Source organism: Pinus tabuliformis, chromosome 5_1, assembly GCF_031772625.1.
Source record: "Pinus tabuliformis cultivar Carrire ecotype Pingquan chromosome 5_1, CPIR1, whole genome shotgun sequence".
Classification (NCBI taxonomy): domain Eukaryota; kingdom Viridiplantae; phylum Streptophyta; class Pinopsida; order Pinales; family Pinaceae; genus Pinus; species Pinus tabuliformis.
In genome coordinates this window covers 787,534,823-787,554,890 of record NC_142305.1, presented here as the reverse complement: position 1 = coordinate 787,554,890, position 20,068 = coordinate 787,534,823, and the positions used below count along the sequence as shown (strand labels likewise).

Here is a 20,068-nt window from a genome sequence, read left to right as displayed (position 1 = left end):
GGTGGATTCATTCAGAATCCATAGGTGTAAAGATTGTTTTTCTGTTTCAATTGGAGACCAGAGGGTCATTCCCAGCTATTGTATTGACATCTATCTATATAATAAAGCTGGATTTTGGTTGCTACATTTCTCATTGTTTCTCAGGTTGTGATCTTTTAATAAGATTTTGTGCAATTTATGGAATTATGGTTTTGGTTTTACATGACAATCTTCCAGAAAATGCATGATGGTTTAATATGAAATGCCTGTTTCAAAATTAATTGATTTGGGACATTACAACCTCATTTGGAATTTTAGTTGTTCCCCAACACTGGAAAGCTTGGTAGCTATCTTGGCACACCTAACTCCAAGGACCTCAAGTTCATTGAACTGTTTCAAAATGGTGCCTTAGAGTGTTTGGGTATTCTTCTTCATCGCCATAAGATCTATCCTGAAATGCTCAACCTTCTCCTAGTGGATATCATCTGAAAGTGCTATAGCTCTACTGGATGCCTCTGCATCTACTTGCACCTCATCAATCGTTGGCCCCAAAAATGGATGCTCAACTCCCTCAACCAGGGCTCCAACTTGAGCCTTCAATGGGCTCTTAAAAGATGACTCAAAATACACACTATGTATGTTATACTCCTCATGTTCATGCACCTTTGAGTTCTCTTCATGTTGGGTCATAACTAGTGGCTCACCCCTCAAGTTTTGAGTATCAATGAAATCAACTATAGTAGAAGAACCCATCTGATTCTTATAAAAATTATCAGAAGCAATCTCCTCTTGCTCTACCCCTGTCATCTCTATTGTTTTACCCAAGTATGAGTGATTAGGCTTCCAAGGTCCCTTGCAGCTGAAGTAAAGATTTTTCCTCCTTAACTCATTCTTTCTTCATGTTTGAAACTTTGCATCCTTGTCTTCACCAATACCACTTAAGTGATCAAATGAACAAATTTTCTCCATCCTCATCAGTTCCTGCTTGTTTAACTACCTTTTGAACAGTCTCATGTTTTGCTCAACCAACCTTTCTGCTAATTCATAAGTAGTACGCGAGACAAGTTGTTCCTTCCTACAAATCGCCAACAACTTGGATAGCAGTTGTGTTAAAATTGGCAACTAGGGCCAAATTCCACCTTGGGACAACTCATATGATGCAGATGACTATTGAATTGGATTCCTCTTTTCGAGAGGTCCAATTTTGATATAAAGATAATCTCATTCGGACAAGTAGAAGTGGAATTTTGAATTTTTTCTCTCTCATGCACAAATTGTCTAGGTCAGCCTTAGTCAAATGTTGGCTCAAGAAGCCCAATGGATGTGTCTTCTCACTCTCAACGAATTGTATAAATAGGAGTGACTTCTCTCCTCATTTGGACATCACTCACACGCATCATTCTTCTCTCTCTCTTCTCTTAATTAGTTCGTACAGCTTGGGCAACCTCTCTCTCTCTCCCACGTGTGGCATAGAAGGACACTATTTCAGAAGTGAAACTGCAGGCTTAAATTTCAGAGTGCAGACCAACGTTGACCATGGTTTGTTTGTCTTTGACTGCATTTTTTGGGCAGAATTCCGATCTCTTGAGGCCTCATTCTCTGGCACAGAAACCGAGGCAATTAAGGTTGTTTAACCTGCGTTGACCGCAGGGTTGACTGAGTTTTTGTTGATTGTTTTGGGTTGACTTTGACCCTTCCTGAAGGCCGAATTGGACTGCTATTGACCAAGTTGCTTGGAGGAAGTTTTGTTGTTGATTTGACCAATGTTGACTTTTTGGTTAGGGTTGAAGTTGACTGCTATTGACTGTTGATTTTGACAGGGATGTTTTGACTATGTACTAGGCAAGTGAATTTGATCTATGTACTCTCTCTCTGCTGAACTATTGAATAATAATAATAAGATTTGATCAAAGGGTTTTCCCCACATTGGGGTTTTTCCTTGGCATCCACCAAATCTTTTGTCCTCTTGTCTTAGCTTGTTTTCTGCACATGTTTTTATGTTCTATATACATTTACTGTCAATGTGATTAAGTTAATGTGATTGCTACAAGAAATAATTAGAAATTGTCATTGGGCTGATAAGGAACATTGAAGTAAATTGTGCTAAGAATAGAACATACCATTGTTACCTAAAATTAACATGGTATCGGAGCTCAGGTGAAGACAACGCCCAAGAAAGAGTGAGGAAAAGCAATCACTAAGGGAAGTTGTTGGAAAAGAACTTGGAACTAGTCCTTATGACGACTACATTTTACTTCAAATCCGAGGACAAGCTTAACGACAAATCCGACTATCATGCATGGAAGATCTCTCTAGATTTGACTTTGGAAGAAAATGATGCTGTGGACTATGTCAAAGGAAGAGCAGTGGAGCCTCCTTCAAATGCATCCGTTGTTGCACAAAACAAGTACAAGAAAGGTGAGGTTAAAGCTAAGAACATTATTGTTGATTCTATTCAAAAGCCTTTGGTTGCCTATATTTCTGATTTGGGAACATCTAAGGAGATGTATGACAAGCTGGTTGGGATGTTCAAAGTAAATAATGCAAATCAAGTTCTGTTTCTCAAGAACAAGTTGAAAGGCATCAAGATGGATAGAGGAGAATCCATTCAATCCCTCATAAGGATTATCGAAATCATGAATGATCTCCTATCTATTGGAGAAGTTATTGGTGACAGGGAGCTCACTGTCGTTTCACTTGGAGGCCTTACAAGAGAATGGGATGTGTTTAACACTACCATCCTCAACAATGACATGATTCCAGGATTTGATGAATTATTGGCTAGATGCACTCAAGAAGAAATAAGGATGATGGAAAAAGACAAGCCCTCAAATGGAAACAATCCTATTGCCTTCTCCACTCATGCTAAGAGGAAGAACAATGTCGATCCAAGAGGACAAGGTCAAGGGTTCAATCCGGGATTCAAAGAAGGAAGAAAAGGGAGATGCATCAATTGCAACAGGTTTGGCCACTTTGCTAGAGAGTTTCCTCACAAGAAGGATACTCCAAGAGATGATGATAACAATAACAACAACTTCAAAGGCAATGGCAATCAAAGGAACAACATGTTCAACAACAAAGGAAAGAGGAATTCTCCGGTTGCTTTAAAAGGAAATGGTCGTCCTCCCAAAAAGTCGAGAAACTCCAGGTATGAATAAGTTTATGTTGTAGAAAAGAAAAAATAATTTTATCTTATTTCTTCCCTCACCACAGCTACATTGGATCATTGGTTAATTGATAGTGGTGCCTCAAGGCACTTCGCTGGGTACAAAGAGGTCGTCTCAAACTTGATTGAAAAGAAGAATAATATGGAGATTATACTTGGGGATAATGCCACTTATCCCGTGAAAGGAATTGGGACTGTCACTCTTCACTTAAATCAAGGTCAAACCCTTCATCTACAAGAAGTATTGTATGTACCTTATTTGAAAACGAACCTGGTCTCTATTTCTACGATGGAAGATAAAGGTTTCAAGGTTCATTCTTGGATTTAGGGTTGAAGGTCTTTATCAGGTTGGAGGTAATCCGTTGGGAGAAATGACTTGCGATACTTCTCTTCAATCTGAATTATGGCACCGAAGATTTGCTCACCTTCATTACAAAGCCTTACCTATTGTAAGGAAGATGGTCACAGGTATGCCCGAATTCATCTTAGATCATGAAGGTGTTTGTTAGGGTTGTGCAGCTGGAAAACATACAAGGAGACCATTCCCCTCAAGTCAAAGTCAAACTACCGATATTTTTCAATTGGTTCATTATGATCTATCAGGTATGTTGCCTGTGACATCTTTGGGTGGATATTTGTACTGTGCAATTTTTGTGGACGACTTCTCTCGCAAAATATGGATCTATTTCTTGAAGAAGAAGGACGAAGTGTTCAAATGGTTCCGCTCTTTCAAAGCCTTGGTCGAGAATCAAACAGGGAAGAAGATCAAAATATTAACGATCGATAATAGCACTGAATATGAGTCCAATGAATTCAATGACTATTGTAGAGAAGCTGGCATTAAGAGGGAGACGACTACTGCATATACTCCCGAACAAAATGGAGTTGTCGAAAGGAAGAATCGAACTATCATAAAATCCACCCGTGCCATGTTTCATGACCAAGGTCTATCGAATTTATTATGGGGAGAAGCTGCCAACACCCATGTATATGTTCAAAATAGATTCCCACATCAAGCATTGGACTTCATGACACCCGAAGAAGTTTTCATCGGTAAGAAACTTGATGTTTCTCATTTTAGAATTTTTGGTTCGCTTGTATATTTTCATGTGTCGAAAGAGAAAATAAACAAGCTAGATGCATCTAGGAAGAAAGGAACGTTTGTGGGCTACAATGAAACTTCGAAGGCATATAGAATCTATGTGCATGGTCAAAGAGAAGTGGAAATAAGTCATGATGTCACTTTCAATGAAGATTCTGCCCTTAGGAAAGTCTGAGATCTTCCTATCCCTAGGTTGGACAATGACGATGATGCAAGAAAGGAGGATGAATCTCCATCGGATGATGTAATGCCCGATGTTCAAGGTCTGATGGATCCCATTGATCCACCTCCTAGTGAGCCCTCTACTTCAAGAAAAAGACCTTTGTGGCTCAAAGATACTCTTGAAAATGCTGAGACATATTGCACCAAGGGGGACATTTCATGAAAACAAGAAGCCGAATAGGTACCAAGGGTACTTAGCTGCCATGAGTACCATTGTGCAATCTAAGCCTTGTACATTTGAAGAAGCCATGAAACACCAATTCTAGAAGGATGCAATGAATGAGGAATATGAGGAATGATGTCTAAGATGTGGTTCTCAGACCCAAGGACAAATCTATGGTCACTTCAAAATGGCTTTACAAAATCAAACATGGAATTGATGGGAATGCTGAAAATTTCAAGGCTAGATTCGTTGCTCGAGGCTTCTCTCAAAAGGAAGGAGTAGACTATGATGAGATATTTGCACCGGTTTCCCGATATACCACCATCAATTCGATCATGGCCCTTGCTGCCTCGCAAAGTAGGAGCCTACATCAAATGAATGTCAAAGCTGCTTTTTTGCATGTCTCTCTTAAAGAGGAAGTCTATGTAGAAAAACCCGAGGGGTTCGAAGTTCAAGATCGTTACACATGTATGCAGGTTGATGAAAGCCCTCTATGGGTTGAAGCAAGCCCCAAGGCTTGGTATGAGAGGATTGATAGCTATCTTATGAAGCTCGGATTTACAAGGAGCGATGTTGACCTGAACCTATACTTCAAGGTCGAAAAGGATTGGCCTCTCATTCTGGTCCTTTATGTGGATGATCTCTTTCTAACAGGGGATGACACTCTCATTCATCAATGCAAGAGGGATTTGGATTCCGAATTCGAGATGAAGGACCTAGGACTGATGCACCACTTCCTAGGACTGGAGGTCTGGAAAAAGCCAGGTAAGATTTTCCTTTCTCAAAAAAAAAAAAAACATTTTGAAGGTGCTTGAGAGATGTGGGATGGTGGATTGCAAGTCCATGTCTACTCCGATGGAACTCAACTTCAAAAATCTATGTGAAGTGCTGCTGGGCCCGGATTAGCTAACCCTTCCGAGTATCGTCAACTTGTGGGGGGCCTAATGTTCTTGGTAAACTCCCGTCTTGACATATGCTTCGATTTGAACATGTTGAGTCAATTTATGGTCGAGCCTCATCACTTTCATTGGATTGCTGCTAAGAATCTCTCGAGATATCTCTGGGGCACAATCCACCATGGTCTGAGATACACTGCCAGGAATTTGAGGCTACATAGATATACAAATGTTGATTGGGCTAGCAGTGTGGTGGATCGTAAGAGCATGTCTGGGTGTTGCTTCTCATTAGGTTTTTCTTCAATATCTTAGATGAGCAGGAAGCAGAAATTGGTTGCTTTAAGCATTGTCGAGGCCGAATACATGGTTGTGAGTATGGCCTGTTGTGAAGTTGTTTGGTTGGGGAAGCTCTTTAGTGAGCTATTTGAGCACGTGCTAGATACTAGCATGATCTTCTACGACAACTAGAGAGGGATTCGCCTTTCATAGAATCTTGTGTTCCACGATCGCTCCAAGCACATTGATATCAGGTACCAGTCTACCCGGGATATGGTACAACGGGGAGCTATAAGGCTCCAACACATCAGGACAGATGAGCAGGTCGCAAACATTCTCGCGAAGCCTTTGGGGAAGTTCAAATTCTTAACCTTCCAAGAGAGACTTGGAGTCGTGGAAAGACCCTCCTATGAGGATCCCGTATGAGTTGGACACTGAGCTCTTGGAGCTCTTGGGGGCTTGTGGTACTTCTTGGAGCTATGAGCGACCATAGGGTGAGTGGTTCACCTTCCCCTGTGATACCCCATGATGGTTGACATATGTGTAGGGTGAGTGGTTCACCTTCCCCTGTGATACCCCATGATGGTTGACATGTGTGTAGGGTGAGTGGTCCACCTTCCCCTACAATTGCGGACACATGTATGTAGGGTGCATGGTTCACCTTCCCCTGTGATTGACATATGCATAGGATGAGTGTTTCACCTTCTCCTATGGCATATGAGCAGGATGAGTGGTTCACCTTCTCCTGCCAATGCTCCAGCACACATCCTACCCATGGAGTCCAGGACTCATGGGAAGTACCTCTCATCTGGCCAATGAGTTGGGAAAAGTGGTTAGGGACCATAGCATTACCGATGGATGCTATGGTCCCTAGGAGGGGTTCCAAAGGGACTACTACTAGACCAAGTGGCAACAATGAGACAAGGACCCATTGTCACCTCAGTAGATATCCCCTTCTTTTTACGGACTTTAACCGATGTGAGGTGTCCCGATATGGAGGAAATCACTAGAAACGATAAGTCAATGATTTGATATGATGTGACTTCCAAAGGCCATTCAAAGGAGAGGCTTAGATAATAGGTTGCTTGTCTTAGAAGCAAAGGAAGGACTCTCCAAGAAAATCTTATTGATAGGAGGCATAGACCTAGGTGAAAGCGTATTTCAACACAAGGAAAGCACCTAGATCAAGGATTCCTAGAGAAGGGAAAAGACCTCTCTTAGCGTTTGTGAGATAATGAGCATGCAAATGTTTGGGACCACAAGAGAGACCTAGGAGATCTAAGCAAGACATAGGTTTCAGGATGATCGATCATCAACAATATGACTAGATCATGCAAGGATGAGAAGAAGGGTCACTGAGAGATGAACTTCCAATGAGTTTTTAAGCACAATGGAACCCTTGAAATGCTGCAACCTAAGGAGATTGGGAGGATTGGAGTCAAAATGATTAAGATTTAGGGACTTCGCTCTTCAAGGAGACCTAGAAGGAATTTCGCTACCCTAAATGTAACAGCAACAAAATTAACTTCTAGGTATTTATACTTCAATTGTAATTTTATGGAGTTTCAAGGATGTAAATTCAATTAATCCCCTAGGAACATTCATTCATTCTTTGTCCAATGAGTGACACATGCAAAAATTTCAAATAGCTTCAATGCTTCCATCAATTCCATAAATTAGGGCACATTATTTCACCATAAGAAAATAATTCCACGCATTAGACATTTATTAGGGCAGAAATATAACATTAAAAGTCACTTACAAGACAAAGAAGAGTATATCCATCCATAAACTTGCCAAAGAGAATCTCCAAGAGAGATAGCGAAAAGATTTCGCACATCAAAATACATGTACTCATCCAAATCACTCCACAAATTGCAAGTTCGAAATCTTTAGGGAGATATATTCCAAATCCAGGTAATGATGAGAATGACAAATGAGGTCTCATGTATTTATATGATCCTCTAATAGCTCAAATGGGTCTAATTAGCCTAACAAACCCCTAAAAGTGTCTCTAATATGCAAAATAACACCCTAATTGGTGACAATCCCACCAAATAGCTCCAAAATATGAAATATTAACCTCTCAAGAGGGACGAAATGATAAACTTGTAGCCAGGAGGGTCGTTGGAAGGCCAAATGAAGTCCAAAATGTGCCAAAATGAGTAGAGTGCTCCAATAATAGTGATGAAGGGGATGACCCCTTAATCTCCAAGCAAATGACCTGTGTGTTAGTTTTTGTAGCATCGGATGTGTTCTAGCCACGAAATTTTGTGGAGACTAGAATACATGGGCTCTCCAAAACCCAGGAATCGTTCCTGGAAATTCCACCTAGAAATGACTTAATTAGATTATTAGTCAGTATTAAATATTTCCTAAGTCTAAACTTAGGGAATATGACTAATTAATCAAAATTAATTAGGTTATGGTGTGAATGTTCAAGAAACTCACACAGATCTACTTCAAGTTAATCCTAGCCATCGACTAAGATCTAATCTTGGTCGTTGAAGTCACAACAGAGGATTATAAGAAGAAGTCGATGTGGCTTGGAGAAATAACTTGAACAGTTTGATTTATTGGCAAATCACTTTCCAAAGTAGCGGCAATCAGTTGCCAGAGAGAGAGCTAGCGAGATTGAATCAGTGATAGAAGGGCAGGGACAGTGAAGCCGGAGAAAGGATTCCAATTCCGGCGAGTGCATTTGTAGAGAGGCAAGTGAGCCACGTGACGCTGATGTAGAGCACCACAGTAGCCTCTAGAGGCATTTTCGAATCTGCTGGGGAAAAGCAGAGTTTCAATGCCAAATGTTGGGCAGAGGTTCCAAAGGCCAGGAGAGACATTTTCCCAGACAACAACTAGTCAGACGGCTTGAGGAGAAGTTGTTCCAAGCTAAGAGGAGCAGCAACTGCGCTAGGGTGACGCAGGAGCAGCAACTGCACTAGGGTGACGCAGTGGCTATGCAGAGGCAATTTGGACAGCTCAATTTGAGCTGAGTTTAGTGTCGAGATTTTCCTACAGAGTGAGGAATTTCTCCTCACTAGATTTTCTTGCCAGTATTTCTCTGTAGGATTGCTAGTTTCGGAATCTAGTTGTACTATGATTATTTCACTGCTGCATAATAATAAAACCCTCAACTGCTGCATTGGTTTTCCCGAGTTGGGTTTTTTCGGGGACATTGGTCCAAAAATATCTGTGTCACTTTATGTGTGTGTGCTTGTATTTCTTCCAATATTTATTTCTTCCACAGTTTATTTGTGTAGGTTTTAGTGTGATTGATTCAGTATTTGTTGTATCTCACAACAAATAAATTGTTAAATTTAAGTAACAATTAGAATAATTATTTCTAGTTGCTGCAATAGGATTTGGGTTGCCAAATTTTCACATGGTATCAAAGCACAGATGAGCAACCAGAGTGCTCAATAGCGAAGAAGGAGTTTCATTGTTCATTGAGGGGAAGCAGTTTGAAACCCCAGAGGCAGCGCAGTCACCTTGGCCAAGAGAATGAATTCTCTTAGAAAAATTGATTTTTCTGAGAGAGGGATAGAAAAATTCAATCTCTCCAAATCGAAGGTTTGCAGAGGTAGAGGGGGCAGCCATTTTTTTTCACAGAGTAGATCTCTAGATGGACGCAACAGTTTGCTAGAGTAGAACTAGCGTCGAGAGGAAGAAGAGCACACACTAAGGACAAATTTTCCTCAGGGAACTTCTAGTCTCAAGAAGTTCGAATTCCCTTGCAGATCAACAATCATTGTGAGAATTTTTTCTCACTCTAGAAGGGAGTGTGAATAGCCAATAAGTAATTGAGCAGAAGGGAAGAGTAGATTTTCGACATCATCAACAACGACCAAGTAACAACAGCTGAGTGACGTTCGAGTAGCAGTAGTGGCCTAGTAGCAACAGCGGTCAAGTAGCAACAGCGCCCAAGTAACAACAACTGAGCAACGACCGAGTAACAACAGCTGAGCGAAGACCGAGTAATAGTAGCTGAGCGATGGCCGAGTAGCAGTAGATAAGCAAAGGGAAAGAGGGAGATTCCATTTTATTTTCCAGTTTTTGAGTTTCGCAGATCTTGTAGCTTTGCAGAGATGGCCATACGAGATTGCCAGAGGAGGTCGTGTTGTACTAGTGCAGGTTTCAAAGCGAAGAAAGGTCCCAATAAGGGACAAGGCTCAAAAGGAGATAGTGAGGCACCAGATCCAGGAGGAGGAGTATGAGACTCCAATGTGCCAAATGGGTAGGATTCTTGAGGAGATCCACCAATTGAATCAATACCATGCTACGGGAGCCCACATTATTTTAGGAGCAGGAAGGATCAGTGGTAGTAGATGCAGTCAAATGCCAGAGTGACAGATGCAAAGTCTAGTTGCAGTCAGATGCTGGGCAACACAGTGAAAAGTTGGCAGCAGTGCAGAGTGGCACAATGTAGATGTCTCAGTGATTGAGTAGATACTAGCAACAGTCAAAGACTCGGGTGATAGATGCCTTATACTGATCACAGTTGATTTAGTATTTAGGATGCTTTTTAGTGGCAAAGGTTGCAGTTGTAGCACCAACAGATGGAGAAGGAGTTGCAGTGTTGGCAACAGTTCAACAGTTTCAACAGCAACACAGATGCATCACATATCATAGTTGCGCATTAGTTGTTGGTTAGCAGTAGCCAGACATCAACAACGTGATAGGAGATGATGTAGAGACAGGGTGTTGCTACAAGAGGCAGCAACACTATAACACATTCCTTGCTAAGAGGGAGTGTTAGTTTTTGTAGCATCGGATGTGTTCTAGGCACGAAATTTTGTGGAGAGTCTAGAATACATGATATCTCCAAAACCCAGAAATCATTTCTCAAAATTCCACCTAGAAATGACTTAATTAGATTATTAGTCAGTTTTTAAATATTTCGTAAGTCTAAACATAGGGAATATGACTAATTAATCAAAATTAATTAAGTTATGGTGTGAATGTTCTAGAAACTCACATGTATCGACTTCAAGTTAATCCTAGCCATCGATTAAGATCTAATCTTGGTCGTTGAAGTCTCAACGGAGGATTATAAGAAGAAGTCAATGGGGCTTGGAGAAATAACTTGAGCAGTTTGATTTCTTGGCAAATCACTTTCCAAAGTAGTAGTGGTCAGTTGCTAGAGAGAGAGCCAGTGAGATCGAAGCAGTGAGAAAGGGGCAGGGATAGTGAAGCCGGAGGAAGGATTCCAGTTCCGGTGAGTGCATTTACAGAGAGGCAAGTGAGCCATAGTGAGGCTGACGCAGAGCAGCGTAGTAGCCTCTAGAGGCAATTTCAAATTTGCTAGGGAAAAGAAGAGTTTCAGTGCCAGAAGCTAGGCAAAGGTTCCAGAGGCCAGGAGAGACGTTTTCCCAAACAACAGCTGGTCAGACGGCTTGAGGAGAAGTTATTCCAAGCTAAGAGCAGCAGCAACTGCGCTAGGGTGATGTAGTGACTGTGCAAAGGCAATTTGGACGACTCAATTTGAGCTTAGGTCAGTGACGGGATTTGCCTATTGAGTGAGGAATTTCTCCTCACTAGATTTTCTTACCAGTATTTCTCTGTAGGATTTCCAATTTCGGCATCCAGTTGTACTCAGATTATTTGACTGTTGCATAATAATAAAACCCTCATTTGTTGCAATGGTTTTCGCGAGTTGGGTTTTTCCGAGGACATTGGTCCAAAAATAACTGCCACTTTATGTGTGTGTGCTAGTATTTCTTCCAGTGTTTATTTCTTCCACAGTTTATTTTTGTAGGTTGCAGTGTGATTGATTCAGTATTTGTTGTAGTTCACAATAAATAAATTTTTAAATTTAAATAACAATTAGGAGAATTATTTCTAGTTGCTGCAATAGGATTTGGGTTGCCAAATGTTCACATTGTGGTGCCCCAAATTGGCTCTGGGGGCCCAAAAGCATCCTCATGGGTCTCCAACTGAATTGAACAAGCATGTATCCCATTTGTAAGTGTCGGAAAAATGATGCAAGCCCTCCCTTTGTCTCCCATGGTGAGACACAACCCCATATGGGCCCTAGATCAACTGCCAAGTGTGTGGTGCAAGTGTGTAGTTGGCTGGGCAAGGTGGTCTAGGTGCATCATCATCATCAAATAAGTGGAACACGAGCGAGCAATGAATGGTGTTGAAGAATCCCATGGCATGGCTATCTGCTCTCTGCTATAGTGGAGGCCCATGGCTCTCAACGCACACCCTACAAATGCCAATATGACCCTCTAGAGGGCTTGGACCCCATATAGGGAGACCAAACCCCAAGATGAAGACCCACCTGCAATCCTGTATAATATATAATGTGTCTCCTTACCTTCCAGTACAACAATCCATCAATATAATTGAGCAAATAAGCTTACAACCAAGTGGACACTTCATAGTGGCATGCCCTTCCATAATGGGCTTTAGAATGTATAGGTGTCTCTAGGCACAATAAAGAGGTTAATCAAGGACCCTATTAGGTGGTTACAACCTCCAAGGGAGTGACAGATCCATGGTATATCCCTCAAATGGCAAGTGTCATGTGATATAATGATGGAAGGGACTAGGGCATCAGGGGAAGGCTGCAAGCCACATGTCATGCTACAAGGGTAGCAATAATTGTTGAATTTTGTGCAACTAAGTGAGAAATTTCCCTAGAAAAATACTCTTAGTTAACCCCTTTCACCCTTGAAGTGAATTATTTCTCAAGTGCAAATTATTTCTATAGGTGCAAAAGTTATTTCAAAATTGTTTTATAAAGCTATTTTGACATGTGAAAAATAAAATCACTTAAGTGATCTAATTCGACATGTGCAAAAATGGATCACTCTAGGAGCTTCCAAAAACCTAATTCGAGTTAGGGAATTTTCTCAAAGATTCCTATATATTGAAGAGAAGCCTTCATTTGCAACACATCGAGTTCTCTCTCTCTTGCTTTGGTGATCTAGCACTCGCATTGGTGATCAAGCCCTCGCATCAGTAATTTTTCTCTCTATTGTTAGCAAATCTATTGCAGATTTGCAAATCTTTGATTATGAGTGGCAGATCACTTATCACCATTGGCAGATCTCTTATTATGAGTGTCAGTTCTCTAATTATCAGTAGCAAATCTCTTATCATCATTGGCAGATCTCTTATTATCAGTGCCAGATCTCTAATTATCAGTAGCATATCTCTTATCATCATTGGTAGATCTTTTATTATCAGCGGCAAACCTCTGATTATCAGTGGCAGATCTATTATCATCACTGGTGATCTCTTTCGCATTGGTATAAAGCCCTTGCATCAATATTTTATCTCTCTCACTATTAGCATATTTATTGGAAGAAAGTTATTTTGTTTCATCATTGGAAGATCTAGTGGAGATTTATCTCTCGCATTTTTGGAGATTTCTTTCTTGCATTATTATTTGGCAGATTTCTTCTTATTGGGAAGATCTCTTGTTGGAATTTCTAAGTCTAACCCATTAGAAATTCTTCTTGTATTATTTGGTTTATTTCACCTACTTCTTTAATTACTTGACAGGTTATTTATCACGTAAATACTGAAACTAAACACAAGTACAGTGTCAACATCTACAGATCATCAACTGAAAGAAAACAAGCACACAAGTGACACCGTTATTTTGGACCAATGTCCCTGGAAAAACCCAATGCAGGAAAACCAGTGCAGCTATTCAGAGAGTTATATTATTATGCAGTTTATCTGAGTATAACTGGGTGCCTAAACCGGCTCACCCAATAGAGAAAAATATAGGGCAGCAATACCTCTATATCCATAAACAGGTATTCAGAAAATCTGTCCCACGAAACCCTCTCCAGCACAACTGAAGCTCAGCGCTGGCCCTTTTGGCCACTGCATCAGCTTCTTGCTGACTTGCATCAGCCCCAGGACCCTCTGCGTCAGCGTTCTAAGGCACTGCGTAGCCTCTACGTCACTCCCTCTGCCCTCTGCGTGGATGACGCAATCTCTTTGGGCTTTGCGCTGCCTCTACTGGGCTTTGCGTAGCCCGGACTTGTTGCTGCTCTCGATCTCTTTGCTTCTATGCTGGTCTCCCAGTATTGTCCTTGCCTCTCTGCCTCATACTCACTACCCCTCGCTTCTGATCACTAATTCAACTTTGCTTAACAACCTTGCTCTAGCAAAATGAATGACTGATCACTTTGGTGTATTCTCCAACTGACCCTCAAGCCTCTTCCTATGCTTTTCTCATTGGTCCTTCAACGGCCGAGATTAAATCTCTAATCAATGGCTAAGATTAGATTTGGCTTGATCCATGAATTTTGGAATCTTTTAACCCAGTTTTATATTAATACCCATTAATATTTTATTTTTCCTAAGTTTAGACTTAGGAGCTCCATTAAAAATATTAATTATTTTAATATCTCCTAAACCGGTTAGAATCTGCCCAAACTGTTTCTGGGTCTTGGAGACCTCATGTGCTTTAGCCTCTCCACCAATGTTCATGGCTAGAGCACATCCGATGCTACCCCAAATGAACACTCCCTCTTAGCGAACATTGTGCTCTAGTAATACTCCTCACTGAGCATTACCCTTATCATCCAACACCGGTCCCTGTGTTGATGCTAGGCCTCCCTGCCCAACATCCTCTACACTGCTGCGCATGGCCCTGCCACTTCCACTGCCGCATCCGTACGTCAGCTCCCTCTGCATCCATGTTGTTGCTGGTCCATTCTCCCAACACTACATCTACACTACATTCCCTCTCATTGTGTTGCATTGTGCCACTGCATACTACTACTGCAATGCAACTCAGTTACTTACAAGTAAGTAACTGATCCACCCAACTACTAACATCCTTGTCAGGCTAGAAACACTATTGATGCTGAAGCTCCCTCTGCCGCTAACAAGTGCTCCCTCTACTGACGTCTGCGCTGCTACAACAACTCCCTGCATCTTGCACCGTTGCACACCTCTCTGTGCCATCCTGCACTGGTGAAACACTCTCATGCCTCTCGCACTGTTGCAGCCTACTAGCCTCGCGCTGCCCGGGGACTCCTACACTGTAGCACTCTCTGTTGCTTCATCCGCATCCGTCTCTACCGACATCCGCCAGTCCTGCTACTCCTCTTCGGGGCTCCCGTAGTAAGGTATAATCCAAGAGGTTGGGTACCTAAAGGATCCTGCCCCTCATCACCTATAGTCCGCCTGATTATAGCTCGATGTCTCCCCACTTCCTCTCAAGTGGCACATGAGCATTCATGGCACAATCCTCATCCTCCTCGACTTCTTTCTCTGCCTTTGCAGGCGCTACCTTCGAGTCCGAAGCCTCTCCCTTACTCTTCTTCCTAGGAAACTGGTTCACAAAATGACCCAATTCCCCACAATGAAAGCACTTGACCTTGGAGAGGTCCATCTTCTTCCTCTTCTCCTGCTTTCCTGCAGATGCTAGAGCCGCATCCTCTTCTTCCTCCTTCTTGATTCTGACCCCTTTGTCACTACTCCCCGCCTTGGTCAACTGTCTGATCTCTTCTTGACGAAGAGCCGCCCACAATTCTTCCCAATCCGGAAGACTCGTCCTGCCCAGTATGCTCTGGAAAAATACCTCCCAATCCTTGGAAACTGCATTCAGTGTGGTCCTCACCATTAATTCTTCATCCGGCGTGGCCCCTATGGAAGTTAGCTGGTCACGGATCTCCTTCAAGCGACCGAGGAAAACATCTATCTTCTCTCCCTTCTACATCTGGTATGCCCTTAGCTGATTCTCCAGGAGCATCTTCCTCTGCACGAAAGTATGTTGGTACAATGTCTTCAAGGCATCCCACATCTCCGTTGCCGTTTCCTTCTCGGTAGTATGTGGTACCACATGATCCTTGACCCATCAAGGATGATGCACTTAGCCTTAGCCATTGCCTCCTCGTACTTTTCATTAGCTACTGGGTCAACTGGGATAGCTATCACTCTCGAGACGAAGCCCTTGAGGCGATGTTTGTATAGAATGGACAAGATCCTGGCTTTCCAGACCACAAAGTTGGACGCTCCGTCCAGCCTATCCTGATCTCTCAGCCCATTCATTGCCATCTCGCTGCTCTTCTTTCGACTCTTCTGAGTCTCTCTACTTCCCTCCTGGAAGTCCTCTGTTCGACTCCTGTTGAGTCCTCAACTTCTTGTCTAGAAGTTCTCGGTTTGACTCCCTCTGAGTCTCGATTTCCCTTTTGGAAATCCTTCTGCCAACGTCAAGTTGCCCCACTCCAATTGTCTGTGCAACTGCACCACTGATCCAGATTCCTTGGCTAGAAATCCGCCTCGGTAGCAACTCCCTCCTCCTTGGTCTTGCCTTGTTAGGTATTGTTCTGACCACATTACCCCACCAGCTTTGCTCCGCAAATTACCCACATCCTCCTATGCCCCAGCAACTGAAGGATTGAGCCACTTGGCTTTGCGCAATCCCGGCACTGGCAAATCAACTCTCCCAGCGAACAACATCAGCCCTCCTAGCCTCTGCGTGGCTGTGCATGAGCCTGATTCTGCCTCCCTTAGCTTTTGTGTTGCCTTTCTCTAGCCCAGAATGATGACGCAGTCCTTCTGCGTCACTACTTCCTCTGTCGCCTTCTACAAGGATCAACTTTGTCACTCGGGACAGCTGAATCTGCTGCAAATACTCTGCTCGACTAATGCCTTTAGTTTTCCTCTAATCTGCAACCACTCTTTGATAACATGTTGGAATTTCTAAGTCTAACCCGTTAGAAATTCTCCCTGTACTGTCTGGTTTATTTCACCTACTTGTTTAATTACATAAAAAATTATTTATCATGTAAATACTGAAAATAAACACAAGTACAGTATCAACATCTACAAATCATCAACTAAAAGAAAACAAGCACACAAGTGACACCGTTATTTTGGACCAATGTCCCCGGAAAAACCCAATGCGGGAAAACCAGTGCAACTATTCAAAGGGTTATATTATTATGCAGTTTATCTGAGTACAACTGGGTGCCTAAACTGGCTCACCTGACAGAGAAAAATATACGACAACAATACCTCTATATCCGAAAACAGGTATTTAGAAACCCTGTTCAATGAAACCCTTTCCAGCACAACTGAAACTCAGCGCTAGCCCTTCTAGCCACTGCGTTAGCCCTAGGACCCTCTGCATCAACCTTCTGAGGCACTGCGCAGCCTCTGGGAGCCTCTGCGTCACTCCCTCTACCCTCTGCGTGGATGACACAGTCTCTCTGGGCTCTGCGTACCCTGGACTAGTTGCTGCTCTTGCTCTCTCCGCTTTTGTGCTAGTCTCCCAATATTGTCCCTGCCTCTCTGCCTCGTACTCACTTCCCCTCGCTGTTGATCACTGATTCAACTTTTCTTAGCAACCCCACTACCAAACTGAATGACTGATCACTCTGTTCTATTCTCTAACTGACCCTCAAGCCTCTTCTTATACTTTTCTCGTTGGTCCTTCAATGGCCGAGATTAAATCTCTAATCAACGGCTAAGATTAGATTTGTCTTAATCCATGACTTTTGGAACCTTCTAACCCAATTTTATATTAATACCCATTAATATTTTATTTTTCCTAAGTTTAGACTTAGGAACTCCATTAAAAATATTAATTATTTTAATATCTCCCAAATCGGTTAGAATCTGCCCAAACCATTTCTGGATCTTGGAGATCTCATGTGCTTTAGCCTCTCCACCAATTTTCATGGCTAGATCACATCCGATGCTACCCAAAATAAACATCTCTATCTTGTATTATCTCCCTTGTATCAGTCTTTGCAGAGCTCGTATTACAAGTATCATCCTCTTGCACCTGGAGGATGTTTACTTATTATTTGTGGCCAGATCATCTTATTATGAAGGCATATTGTCTTGGATTTCTAGCACGCATCTGGAGACTTGTCTATGTCTTTCGTGAAAGCTAATCTTCTTCTCGCACTTGCAATTTTGAAGCTGATTTTCAATTCATTAACACTCATCTTGAAGCACGATCTTTGGAAGATATTTTTTCTCATCTCTATGGCCAAATCACTTGCACTAAAGGCTTGTTTTCATTTAAATCACATTGAGGCTTATTCGTTGTCTGTTGGCAGACCTAATGTAGATCTCCTATTCGCACTTGTAATCTTTGCTGAAGGATTGAAGAATATGTTATTCTACATTTGTGATCAAATCTCACACTTCAGAAGATTTGTCCTAGTTTGAAAAGGGGTAATCTTGTTGTCATTCAAAAAGGGGTTTTGTACTCTGCTTATGTATCTCTGCTGAACACTTGATGAGGATCTACTAGAAGAATATTTTTAAAGGGTTTTCCCCCACAATGGGGTTTTTCCTTGGTCTTGGACCGAATCTGTTGTCTTATTGTTCATTGGATGTCTTCTATATGGCTATTGGTAACTGCCTGCACTTAAAAGTTGAATATAACATGGTATCAGAGTTGTGGTGAAGATAAGCTCAAGAACAAGGTCGGCGGAGGCGACTGGTTGGTAAGGTCGGACTCGTAAAGACGGTGAGGTCTTGTGCTCAATCCTGAGCAAGGGCATTGACTAGTCGCGAGGAGTGACTTGCTTGGGCCAAGCCCACTCACCTTTTAGCCCCATGGGGTAGGCGAGTTGGTAATCGCGCTGCGGTGTAGTTCATCTGTAAAGCGAACTCCGTATTTGCGGTCACGAGTTCAAATCCCCGGACTTACCTGGAGCTATGTTATAGCGAGCAGGCACAGTTCCTAGGGGTTATAGTGGTGGCGACCAGAATCGACCCCGTGTTACACAAGTTGCGAGGCTGTCCCAGTTGCCGATTCCCCTGTCAACAAAAAAAAAAGATAAGCTCAAGAATAGTAAGATGAAGGCAATTATCTGTTTAAAGACCTTATTTGCTACTCAAAATACAATAGTAGATCAATTCAGATGGCTACAACCTTCTTCAAGGACAACGAGAAATTGACAAGGGCTTCAAATTTTGCTACTTGGAAACTCAGGCTGGACACCAATTTGGATGGAGAAGATGTTCTAAAGTATGTCCAAGGAGGTGTACCCCAACCTCCTAAAAATGCCCTTGCTGCTGCTAAAGCAAGATACAAGAAAGGTGAGATCAAAGCCCACAAAATTCTTATTGATTCTTTGAAAGATCATCTTCTTACTTGTATCTCGAAACTGAAGACATATAAGGAAATGTATGACAAGATTGTTGGCATGTTTGAAGTCCAAAATCTGAATTACATCCTTGACCTGAAGAAACAACTCAAAGATATCAAATTGAATAAGGGAGAATCTATTTAGTCTTATTTTATAAGGATTATTGAACTCAAGGACTAAATTTTGTCTGTTGGCGAGCCCCTATCTAATAGGGAATTGGTACACACAACACTTGATGGACTTCCTGTAGCTTGGGAAGTATTTATTACAGCAATAACAATATTCTGCCAACTTTTGATGAATTGATCGGAAGATGCAATCAGGAAGAATCAAGGATGATTTCAAGGGGCAGAATTTAGAGACATGAAGAAGGAGAACCATTTGCCTTTGCTGCACAAGCAAAGAAGAAGAAAAGAAAGGGAAAATATTCTAAGCCAAAGTCCAAACCCAAGTTTTTCAAGAAGAGCATGAGGAGTGTTGAATGCTTTAACTGTCAAAAGCATGGGCACTATGCTCAAGATTGTCCAGAAAGATCCTCTTATAATCAAAGGAGTAGCAACAACTACAACAATTAGTCTCTTGATCAAAAAATGAGGAATTATGGAGGAATAAGATATGAAGGAAGAAGCAATGCTCGCAGTGATCATGATGAAGAGCCTCTTCCTCAAAAGAGATACCAAAATACAAGGTATGAAAATAATGTTGTTGCTTCTCAATATGAGTACTTTCTGATTTCATCTTTGTCTAGTGCTTCTTGTCCAGATTCTTTAGACAAATGGTTAGTGGATAGTGGTGCCTCTAGGCACTTCTCTGGTTATAAAGAAGTCTTTTGTAATTTGGTTGAGAGGGAGACTGGTTTAAACATTATCCTTGGAGATAACACTACATACCCTGTAAAAGGGTTTGGTTCAATTTATTTTCATTTGGATCTTGGAGAAACTATTCACCTTCAAGATGTTTTATATGTACCTTCTCTAAAGAAAAATCTTGTATCTATATCTTCTCTAGAAGATAAAGGAAAGAAGGTGACTTTTATAAAAGAAAAGGTGTTAACCTGACCAGAGAAAACAAACATGAAAAATGCTTTTACTCTTGGATTGAGAGTCGAAGGGCTTTACAAGTTCAATGAGGGACCTGTTAAAGCTATGACTCAAGAATGAAATTTCAATCAAATTGAGT

General features: G+C 41.8%; 1 protein-coding gene across 13 annotated transcripts in view; it reads left to right on the top strand.

Annotated features, from left to right (window-relative positions):
• LOC149167293 (protein ZINC INDUCED FACILITATOR 1-like) overlaps positions 1–20,068 on the top strand; it is a 639,590-nt gene that overhangs the window by 524,057 nt on the left and 95,465 nt on the right. The gene's annotated exons all lie outside the window — the stretch shown is intronic.